Source organism: Lissotriton vulgaris, chromosome 7, assembly GCF_964263255.1.
Source record: "Lissotriton vulgaris chromosome 7, aLisVul1.2, whole genome shotgun sequence".
NCBI lineage: Eukaryota > Metazoa > Chordata > Amphibia > Caudata > Salamandridae > Lissotriton > Lissotriton vulgaris.
The window spans coordinates 1,125,764,460-1,125,776,990 of NC_141695.1; positions in this window are offsets into that span (position 1 = coordinate 1,125,764,460).

Sequence of the window (12,531 nt, forward strand, 5' to 3'; positions counted from 1 at the left end):
ATATTCTAGACTTACTCAGCTTCACACTCAGTCACTATTGGCAAATGAAAGCAGATTTTCATGTGTGCCATGCCGCCATCAACTTGATAGGTAAGGTCATCAAGAACATCCTCCTCCTAGAAGTGGCAAATTATTACGCTGCTGTGTCCTTCACCTTCAGTACTATTTCTTGTAGTAGTTGCCAATGTCAAAGAAATTCAACGCAAGTACTAGTTATACTTTCAATACTTTACCATTTGTTAGGATACATTGTGGCACTGTTCTAGTGTACTGTCATCTGCTATATTCTCTATTGTACCGTTCTAATGTTACAGTAAGGACAAACAAGGTTTCATTTTTTTTTTTCAGATGCTGCAACTGCCGCTGTGTAACACACCACTAGTACCAACGCAATGATGACATTCCATCCGCCCAGAATTGCCATATCGCATTTGACGTGCAGCCAACCCTGTGCCTAGCCCTATTTCCAAACACAAATTACAGTTAAGATAAGCGTTTGGGGGGAGGAAGTATAATGGAGTATTAGGAGAGACGAGAGACTGACGCTAGTACTAGTAAAGTCCTAGGACTATTGAATTCACTTACTCTGTGAGAGGCACTTAGTTTTGAAAACATTTGGGCAATTAATTACACAACTTGAATCAAGATGCCACTTATGTGTCAACAAAACAAAGTTACTGTTAAACCCCCACCCACCAGCTCCAAAAGCAGTAAAAAAAACACGTATGCTAAGATAAAGTTTAAAGTATATTTATATCCCTGACAAAAATAATCTCCCACAAGACCCAACCCACCCTCACTCCCTAACCCCAACGAATGTCCGTGAAAAGTCCAAAAAAGTGAAAAAACCCAACTCCCAATTCCCACCCCCCAGAAGTCTTTAAAAAAGAGGCAAGGGACAGTCTCCTCCTACTGCTGGCTGCTGCTGTTGAATTTCCGGGCCAGGTCAGAATGCTCCTTGCGGAGGGTCTCGAGCAGGGTTTTTATGTTGAGCAGCTCCTGCTCGAGGTAGGAAACCCTCAGGGAAAGGCGGTGCATGCGTTTCTTGCAACTGCTGTGGGGGGCAGCTGATTTCTTTGCTCGGCAGTGGCGGGTGGCTTCGGTACCCAGGCTACGTACCACTGGAGACCTGCGCCATCTGGGTGACCCAGGGAGCGCGGAGGAGGATGAAGCTGTCCCGGTAGATGTTGTGGTAGACTGCGTGTCCCCCTCCTCCTGGGCCATTCAGCGACAGTGCCCTCCAGCCTCCGTTGCCAGGCCCGTCTAGCCAGCTCCTTCCGGGTTGGTTTGGAAGGAGCATCTATATGAAGAAAGAAAGACATAGTCTGTAACCAATGCTCTTTAAGATTAACAAAAAATGATTCAGCAGAAAGTTGTGTCACAGTAGAACTAGCTACTTGCAAGTGCAGTACATAACTATTGTGGCCAGTATCTATCTAACCTCCCACTTCTTCACCCTTGCTCTAACATTAGTGGGAGTTTAAGGAATCAATTCTACGAGCACTATGCACTCACTCCATTAGAGTCGACTATGACAGTACACCAGTCTTCTTCTTCTTCTTCTCTCTTGTTTAGCAAAATTGGTACGTTAACTTCTGCAAGCTGGCATAATGCCAGCACAGTCAACTTGCACCCGAGGAAAACAGACGCCCGCCATGATGAGTGAGACAGACTTGCGTTACTGTACCAGTCCAGTACATGCAGGTGGTGATGCTCTTACTTTTCTATTACGGGTGGCACTGAGAATACTCTGTTACAAGGGCTACTGCTTAATTAATTTAACTTTCATCCTACAGTGCCAATGAATACTAGAAAAGGAAAATGAAGAAGATAAATAATCTGATTATCTATCACTGCACATGGTAGTAATTTACTTACATATGGGATGACTTTAGGTGCTTTGCTTTTTATTGAGTGAACAGTGATACATCCACACATGAATGACCGAGTTCTACTAAACTTATTAACAGAGGTAGTGAGTGGCCATCGTAATAGCCGGATATATGCTGTGCTTGGAATACAAACTACTGCTACTATTCATGGTAGTATTCGGACAAAATTACAACTTATTTTCCTTGCCTTTCCTACACTGTGACGGACGTGCGGGTGCGGTGTTACATGCTCTTCGTAGTAACACTTAGTTCATCCAGTGACCGTCTACTCTCTCTAGATACACATATGCTATCTAAGAGTCAGATAGTACCATGATCCAGGCATCCATCCATTCAAACTATGGGGCAGATTAGGATTGCGGATTTCCCGCATCCTCCGGGCCGGCAGAATCCACCGCCGGCCCTGAGGATGCGGGAAATCCGCAGCGGACTGAAAAAGATCCCTCGCCAGATTAGGATGGCTAGGGGAACATGCCTTTACACGGCGGCATTTCCGACGTGCAAAGGCATACGGATTTTTGTTTGGGGGCCCGTTGCGGGCCCCCAGAGGTGAAGGGGGCGTGGGGGTGCACATGGGGGGTACCTATGGTACCCCCCTGCATTTGCCTGCACAAAGCGGCAGGCACCGCGCGGTGCCTTCCGCTTTGTGCATGCAAATGCACAACTTACATTTTTATCATTGCGGCGGGTGCTGCTTCAAGCAGCACTGCTGCAATAATAAAAATACAGGATGTGACCGCCAGGGTGGCGGTCACATCCTAATTACCACGGAGGGACCGCCGCTGCCCCTGCGGACGGTCCCTCCTACTCTATTGTGGCGGACGGACTCAGGTCCGTCCGCCATCATAATAGGCCCCTTATTGTCAATCATTCTTCTTCATGTCTCTCATCTGGACAAACCTTACGTTTTCTCACGGGGAGCAGCACACTATGCAGTCTGCAATCTCAATAAGTAAGGAATATAAGAGCTTACCACTGCCCGCCACTACCGTGGCAACCCGCACAGCAGTTTCCTCCGGCACTTGCACCGCCTCCTCCCCAGAGCTTCCCTCCACCTCCGCGCTGGGCCCAGCACCAGATGTTCCACCTACAAAGTACATTAAAGAATGTTAGATGTCATAGACATACACCACTCACTAGTATTTTGTCTAGGAATGAAGAAATGTGAACACAGAAACCAATCTAATAATTTGTGACTGTCTACTCTAAAGTAAAAATGGCCCTTTTTCCAGGGAAGGGTGTTGTCTTGCTGCACTTTTTGGCACAACTGATGAATGCTTGCTTTTTAACACGCACCATTTTTCTCATAACAGACAGAAGCTTCATTAGGACGAAGGGACCAATGATTCAGCACCAAAAAGAAAAATGAAAGTTCAAACCAGGTGAGGGCTCGGCTCGCCCACAATAAATGAGTGGAATAAAAAATGAGTATAAGCACTTTTCCATTTTTAATCAACCGTTTATGTTTTATGACAAGCTTGATTTTAATAAATATTTTTTCTTTTAATAAAGCTTTAAAACTTAAATAGACTCTGTGGTTTTTGGTCATGAGTGAATGAGCAAAAGGTTTTGCAATTTGCAAGCATGAGTCCGTGCCTCTGACACCTCTGGACTCTGACTCCGTACTCTTGTCCTGCGTTGGATAATCATCATTGGGGATCAATCATCGATGAATTCGGGAGCTAAATGACTCTGCCACACTATCTAGTCAGTAAGGAGATTGGGGGTTCTTCAAAGTCTGATATCACTAAGGTATGTGGAAAGTCTACCTGCACCTATTATAATTGATAAACAATGCACTATTTAGTGTCCATAGTTCTGTTTGTGCAGATTTGTCCCTGCAACAGTAGTAGAATGGATTGTCCTCCTATCCAAACCAAAAGTAAAGTAGTATCTTATTCTTTCTTGGTGGTCATTCACCTTTTTATTGTTGGCAATTGTCAAAGAATAAACATTTAGAAGACTTGAAAAGACATTATGGACAATCCCAGAGGACTGCACTCAGTGCATAGAGCTATTGCTGACTAGAATGGGAGTCCAATGGAATTGCCAAATGTGCAATCTTAGTTAGCTACACAGACAGACTAATAAGAATAATCTAGTAATACCACAGGGAGTCATAGTCGAGGCAGGATAAGAATTTAGATACAGTCTACAAGAAGATCAAAGACGATTTAGAAAAAATCGAATGAGGAAGGCTAGGAAAAAATAGTTACTCTATATTAAAATTAAACCTTACCAGGGCCAGCAAAGGAGCCCTCCCCTGACCGATCCTGTTCAGCAGCAGCAGCAGCCTCCTCCAATGCCCTCTTGCCCCTGGGGGGAGCTGATGTACAACATGAAAGAAAGAAAGACCAGAAAACATGGATGATATTTGTCAACCAAATCAAACATTTCAAAAGAACAATAACAAAATATTTTGGCGAAATAGCAAATAGACAACTATTCCACGGGATATATTGACCGATCTCATGTGGTCTACTACGTTATTAGTATTGCTTGATTTGCGGACCGTCGACTTGGAAAGTTCTTATGTAACTCGCTAAACAAACTACTAAAAAGGTTCGCCTAGGATTGGCAGGCAGCAGTCTGCAGCACGCGAAGTGACTGACAGACAAAGTCCATCGTGATTGCAGATCAGCGACAACACAAAAAAGTTTCCTACTACATTAACCAGTCATTAAAATACTCAAACTATCAATCCACCACCACTATTTCTTCTTATCGCCATGTGTACAAAGGAAGGACTGGACTTGAGTCTGTAGGGGCTGATTTAGAAGCCCCTTGCGGCTCTTTTGCTCCATTGTTGCGTGACTTTTGTGACGCAGCGGCAGAACAAAAGAGGCACCATGGTGCGGCGTATATTAACAACGTGACGCATATGGGAGATGCATCACGTTGTAAAGCCCTGCGCCATCAGGGGGTGTTCCGGCGCAAGGGAGGGCGTTCCTGCGCAGGAACGCATCCTAAAAGTGGCTGAGGGAATCTACAAGATTTCAATCAGTCACTTTGAGGACAATGATGCGTGACTCAAACCCTGCGCCTGCTTGAAGCAGACGTACGGCTTGACGGAGCATTGGGGAGATAGGGCACCCCAGAGTATTGCTGGAGCTGGAGCTGTGTTGATCAAGTAGTGTTCCCCAGCGAGTACCCCACCGTTTCCATGTACTAGCTTGCAGTGCATGTTATTTCCCTCCTGTGCCAGCCATGAAGACGCAAATACATTTGCGTCCATCTTTAACTTGTCCTCTTTCAGATCCGCCATGAACGGATTGAATATTCAGTTCCTATATATGTCGTGCCACCGTCTTTTTGTGGTACACTTTACACGTTTTTCAGCTCTGGTGAAGTAGGCCCAGAATATGCCATTGAGCCTTTCTTTCGAGTTTCTCTCCTGCTTCCTGACTCCGAGGGCCTCAGCCCAGGCTACCTCTGTGCCACTGGCCCCCACCTTACTTCCTTGCGCGGCTCCGGCGCATAGCCTAACCTCTGCCTGCCAAGACCGTCTTCAACCTTCGAATTATCTGCTCCACTCCTCGAAAACACATTCCTGTCTCGTAGTTCAAGTAAACATCCTCCCAGCTGCAGGAGCAGAGGGCCCGGTTCTTCTGTCTCCGTGCAAGTAATTCATAGACTCCGTTACCATGGTAGGCCCATGCCCCCTCACTCCGCATGCCAACACGTAGACGCATACATGCAGACAGTATAGAGTAGTCCCTGCCCTAGAGACCTTCCTTCCAGACACAACTGTTCCTTAAACATACGATACCAGATACGATATTGGGATTAGGTTGATCTGACATCCCAGACTTATGTCTACACTTGTAGTGTTAAATGTCAAGTCCTTTCACCTTCTGGTTATACGTCAGACACACGTCAAGCAGCTGCGTGCGCATCTCTGCCTTATATTTCTGCTGACATTGCAAGATTCTCTTATGTATCCACCCATTTTGTGACCTCATGATCAATGACGTTTCTAGTGTACGCCTTCATGCACGCCTATTATACCGCCTTTTTAATGACGTTATGTGACGTTTCCATGTTTTATCTCTTCTTTTCTAGCTGTTACGCCTACTGTTACGCCTACTAGATGCTCATACATTGTAATGCATTGACTATATATATGTATTTCTGTAAACAATATGTTGTCTGTCTTCCCTTCCTGAACCCTGTGTGGTGAATGGAATGGTTATGCCACCTTGGCTCGAGCCAATAACCCAATTCCTTTTACAGGAATAAAACCCTTTTGAGTTAACCTCAATATCCCGGATTTTGCCTCTTATTTTTCTGAGTTATTCTTATTGATTATTGATAGCAAATTAAGTATAGGTAATCGATTTTACCACAGTTCTGGCGCCCGAACAGGGACCCCTCCCCCACCCCACGCGCCGGCGGTGCGTTGCAGGCCTAGCCCCCTGCCACAGCCGGACGGACAACTACGCGTATCCGCAGGATTTCCTGTATCTCCCTCAGGCCAACGGAGGTGACTGAGGCTGCGATCGACACCCAGACGAGGCGGTGAGGAGTGCGGAGGATCCCAACCCGAGCCTAGCTGAGAGAGCAAGATCCGAGGTATACCGAGGCCCACCAGAGTCCGATGTTCCGAAGTATCTGCGTCGAGTCCGAGTCCGAATCCAGTCCGTGTTGAGTCCAGTCCAGAGTTTCCGAGGCCTTCTGTTTCCGTGCTTCCTGGTGAGTACCGTTGCTAGGGACGCATCCTGACGTGCGCATTAGTTTGTGCCGGTCAAGACAGGTTCGGGTGCACGAGCCTGGTCTGCACTGTCTAGCAGTGTATCTGTACTGTATAGCAGTACATCTAGTTTGCACCTGTATAAGGTGTATCCGTGCCGTTTAGCGGTACATCCTGTTGCACTTATTATTGTAATCAATTAATGTGGTTCGTTCTTGAAATGTTTTAATGTGTCATTCAAATGTCGTGGTATGAGTGAATGTTCGATTTTTATTTGTTGTGCTTAGACGTGTCTTATGTATAGTGTGTTCATATCTGAGTAAGAATCAAGTAGCCAGATTTCAGAATGCCGTTGTTCTCTAAATTAAGACAAATAAAAACCCGTAAGGGGGTTCTAGAAGAAGCTGTTCCCATTCCACCTAGGGACACTCCAGGGTACTTTATGTACCATAAACATGGCTTAGATGCTGTTTTATTTCTTGACTTGTGGGTAGACTACACTAAAGAACTGTCCGAGAATCAGAGATGGCCCGCTGCAGGGACATGGGATGCAGATTGCATCATGAGAGTAGAAGAAGCATTATGGAAAAAGAAAGCCAGACAGTCACAGAAAGATGCCATCGAGTTATGGCGTAAAGAGTCGCATAGACGCACAGAAAAAGCTCACAGACTTGAAGAAAAGAGTAAGGAAGAAGCCGACAAGGTCCGAGAAAACGCATTAGTTGAGGAAGGTATCAGAGTAAAATTAGAACAAGTAGACAGACAGCGTAATACGCTTATGAATGGCATGTTCCCCATCCTGTCAAAAGGCCTGCCTAAGGCCTCTCCAGAAAAACCGAAGGACCTACCACCCCCCTTGCTCCCGACTAAGACACACCCGAGGACAGCAAAGGACGTTTTCCTTTCTTCCTACTTAGACGATGTTGCTCCCACCTATGTTAATACCCCATTGCCTGCGCCCTTGCCTGCGCCAGGGCCTGTGCCTAACGGTCTGAACCCTTATGCTCTTCCTCCCCCGCAGGTTACTCCTCCCCAGAATCGTCCTCTTCCTACTTCCCTTGATACAGATCCGACTAACCCTTTCGGAGACGGTGCCTCAGGAGGCGCGTCAGGAGGGGCTGGTTACCAGACTCCGCCACCAAATCATCGCTTGAGTCTTAGAGAAATAGCGCAACAGCGTACACCTAGAACAGATATTACATTTTATGGAGATCGCCTTGCAGATTGTAGATATGATCCAGTACCTGGTAAAAAGAATGATGTAGACATGTTACTTGCATCAGTACGTTTACGACGAGTCACGAACTTCCTAATGTCACTACCTGAAATGACAGACCATATGGATCTAATATATAAGTTTGTGCAGACAGGAGTAGGGCCTGAAAGCATTAAAGAAGCCATGGAGCATCAGAAGGTGGATACCAAAGCCAAGCTATTACGGTTTCTTATAAACTGTTTTATTAGAGAAGCAGATAGGCCGGGTGCGAACCCGGATGATTTGAAAGCACTCCACAAGTGGGGCCGACATATATCCGATGGTCAGCATGACAAAGAAGCCAGTATAGATAACATGTACCGAAGAATCAGAACTTCAATAACTAAGATGCACGAGAAAAGAAAGGCTGCTCTAGAAGCAGATGCAGATAAACGTGAATCCACAGAGGAGGAGCCAGAGGAAGAACCAGAGACACTAGCACAAGCACAGGCGCCAGTCAGAGAGATGGTCGCGTATGTAGGTAGAGGAAGACCGTTTAAAGATCCAGTGCGTCTAGTGCGCCCGGAATGTAAAAGAATATATCAGGAAGCCATGTGTAATCCTAAAACACCTGAACACTTATTCCAAGCCACCGACTGAGTACTTCAAGAGCGCATGGGGTATCATGCACTTGACTCTATGGATGAACAAGAATTAGCCAGGTCGGCCGTGCAATGGGCTGACAACTCCGAGAAATATGGTGATGATGTGCTAGCGCATACGTTCCTGAACTTGACACCGAGTGAGCAGCGTTTAGCTGGTATGTACATGATACAGCATCTGCTCTTGTTATATAAAAGCCAGCATTCTGATCCAGGGCCCCTGCGTGATATACTAATAGAACTGGTCACGAACAGATGGACAGGTTTAAGTACTGATCTAATTAAAGTAATTCTAGAACACCGTCACAAGTATAGTACATTCTTATGTCCACAGATTAACGCAGCACCTGTTATGGAACGAAAGACCATGTATTACATGGATAGACAGAATCCGTTGCGAGAAGTGCACCCCGTACAGAATGCAGACCACACGCTTAGACGCGTATTTGTGTATACTCCTGTAACTAAAATGGAATTATTGGAAATGAAGAAATTAGTACCCAGTCACGATAAAGACCCTGCAGGTTTTCACCGCGAAATAAAGGATATGTTATTAATGGGCGATTACACTTATCCCGACCTTATGAAAATACTGAAAGTGTTACTACCTCCAGGTATATACGAGAAACTCAGAGAAAAAGAGTGGGAGGTGGGTGATGCAAAGATTGATTGGGCTGCATTACAAGATGAGGAGAATACCCGAGTGCCAGGCCTAGGGCTTGGAGATAAAGTTAAAGCGTTACCAGGTTTATTAGTACAAGTGTTGCCACGTTTATTGAGTACGAAAAAGGAGGATTGGGGTGCGATTTCAGCATGCAAACAGAAACCTGATGAAGACACTAGTGATTTTTATACACGATTTGAGAAATGTTTTGGTATTAATAGCGGTCTGAAAGCAAGTAGCGAGTCATATCCACATCTTTTTGTAACGAAATTAGTCGAGAATTCCTTACCCCAGGTTAAGAATAGAGTACTGAAAGTAGAAAGCACTTGGCAAGCTAATACTCCTTCGCAAATGTTACAAATGTTACAGTACCACCAGAATAGACTTAGAGAAGAACAAGAACATGAACAGAGACGTATGAAAGATACGAAAATGAAAATGTTAGTTGCTCAGTCAGTTCCTGCTGATGGTCAGAAAAAGGGTGCGAACCAATCTAGTAATTCGTCAGCTCCCGTAAAAGGTGTATGTAATTATTGCAAGCAGCCTGGTCATTATATAAATGAATGTGCCGTTTTGAAGCATAATATTGCCACGGGCAAGACTAAAGAAAGACCGCGTCCTCCTAGACAAGATCAGACTTCACAACAAGCACCCCAGAATACACAGCAGATCGCGCCCATGTCAGCTCCTTCACAGACAGTAGCGATACCTCAGCAACAGCCCATTACTGCAACGCAAACCACAACACAGCAAATGTATCAGTATGCACAGAACGATTACCCTGACTACCAACGATACACATGAAACAGCCTAGAGAGTGAATTCCGCTTGCCCCTTATTGAAGTTCCTGTAGATCAGAATGGTCCTTATGTACATAGTCAAGTTCTAGGGAAAGACAGAAAGTTCCTCATTGATACAGGGGCAAGCAGAACCACGATAAGTCATAGTGAAGTACCAGGGGCACCCCTCTCAGGCTCACAGAACGTGTCCCTCGGATTTTCAGGAAAACCGATTATCAACGAAGTATCACAACCCCTCCCTCTTGCAGTAGGTCCTCTGACACGGACTACAGACTTATTGCTCACGAAATCCTGTCCAGAAAATCTATTGGGCATTAAAACGCTGAAAGCCCTAGGAGCCATTATCTGTTGTTCTCCCGAGGGAGTACGTTTATTTTTGCGAGATTTCAAAGGCCATTATGTATTGAGAGACATGGATCCCCGATTACAGAACGTCCCTGCTCACCTGTGGGCGCAGGGCCCCACTGATGTAGGTTGCATGCACATTACTCCGTATCGAGTCACACTCAAAGCAGGAGTGGTATTACCACGAATTCGACAATACAAGTTACCCCCAGATGCTGTAGTGGCTTTACTGAGAATCATTGACGAGCTAATCGCACAAGGAGTGGTTGTAGAAACCGACTCTAATGTGTGTAATTCCCCTATCATTCCTGTTCTCAAACGTACGGACCCAAATTCTCCACCTGTTTATCGATTGGTTATTGATCTGCGCGAATTGAACAAATGCATTGTACCACAGTACCCGGTGGTCCCAGATATCTCCTCGTTACTGACAGCCATTGATTCCGAAGCAGCGTTCTTTACTGTAATCGATCTCAAGAATGCTTTCTTCAGTGTCCCTATTGATCCGGAAAGCCAATATTTGTTCGGATTCAGTTTAAATGGACGATCTTTTAAATTTGCCCGTGCACCTCAAGGATTCACAGAAAGCCCCAGCATCTATAGCCAAGCATTGAAAAAACAACTAGACAGTATCCACATGCCAGTTCACACTGCTCTGCTTCAGTATGTCGATGATCTGCTGATCACCGCTCGAAGCGAACCCGAATGTGAAAATGCATCTCTGATTGTTTTGAACTTCCTGGCTGACAAGGGACACAAGGTGTCTCCTTCGAAGCTACAATTCTGTGTTCAGCAAGTTGTGTACCTGGGTCACTTGCTGTCCAAAGTGGGGAGACAGCTCACACCTGATCGCATTCAGTTAATCGCAAACATGTCACCACCCAGAAACCAAAAGGAGGTACGGGCCTTCATAGGCCTCACCTCATACTGTAGACAATGGATTCCCCAATATGCATTTCTAGCAAAGCCACTCATTCAGTTAACAACACAGGAGGCGGCGACTTCGTCTGTCCTCCCTTGGACTCAGGAACATACACAAGCTTTTGAGGACTTAAAGAAAGCCTTATGTCAAGCACCTGTTTTAGCAACACCTTGTTACAGTAAGCCTTTTACACTTTTTGTTACAGAACGTGAAGGTACTGCATTGTCAGTCCTCACCCAGGAACAAGCAGGTTCACATAAGCCTTGTGCTTATTTTTCCAGTACATTAGACCCAGTAGCACAAGCCCTTCCAGCATGTTTGAAATCAGTTGCAGCCACAGCTTTAGCAATCAGACAGAGTGATTCTATTGTGTTAGGACATCCATTGACAGTACAGGTTCCACATTCTGTAGAAGTCCTCTTGAATCGAACTCAGACCCAACACCTAACCATAGCAAGACTGACAGGTTATGAATTGACATTGTTTCAGCCACACATTGAAATCAGACGCTGCAGCACATTGAATCCTGCCACGTTATTGCCGGTAAATGGAGTAGATCCATTGGCACATGATTGCGTTGAAGTTATTACTATCACAACAAAACCCAGACAAGACTTAACAGATGTCCCGTTACCAGATCCAGACCTGACACTTTATGTGGATGGTTCATGTATGAGAACAAAGACAGGTGAATTAGTGGCAGCTTACGCCGTCACGACAGACACGGAAGTCATTGAAACCAATTGTATTGACACTTTGTCAGCCCAAGCAGCAGAGCTTATTGCTCTGACACAAGCATGTATTCAAGCCCGAAATAAGAGAGTCAACATATATACTGATTCACGTTATGCATTCGGAGTCGTTCACGACTTTGGAGTCCTCTGGCGAGAGAGAGGTTACTTAACTTCCCACGGTGCCAACATCCAGCATGGTCCCCTCATTCAAGCTCTGTTAGATGCAATACATCTACCTACAGCAATCTCTATCATGAAATGTAAGGCACACACTAAGATTACTGATGTCATTTCCCAGGGTAACGACCTGGCAGACCGAACAGCAAAGCAAACTGCTCAGAACCGAACTCATGTAACTGATCAGACACAAATAGGGGTTCCAGCACACTGCATGACAGTTAGGGATCCCGCACATGATGTGATCGACATACAGTCACATGCAACACCAGATGAAATTAAGGAATGGACTAGACTAGGAGGGGTCCAAACAGACCAGGGATGGATGACGAAGGGAAAATCTACATGGTTTCTCCCTGATTCTATGGTACAAGTCATCATTAATACAATACATAGTCCTGCACACCTTGGTGAGAAAGCAATGCTAGACAGTATTCAACATATATGGTC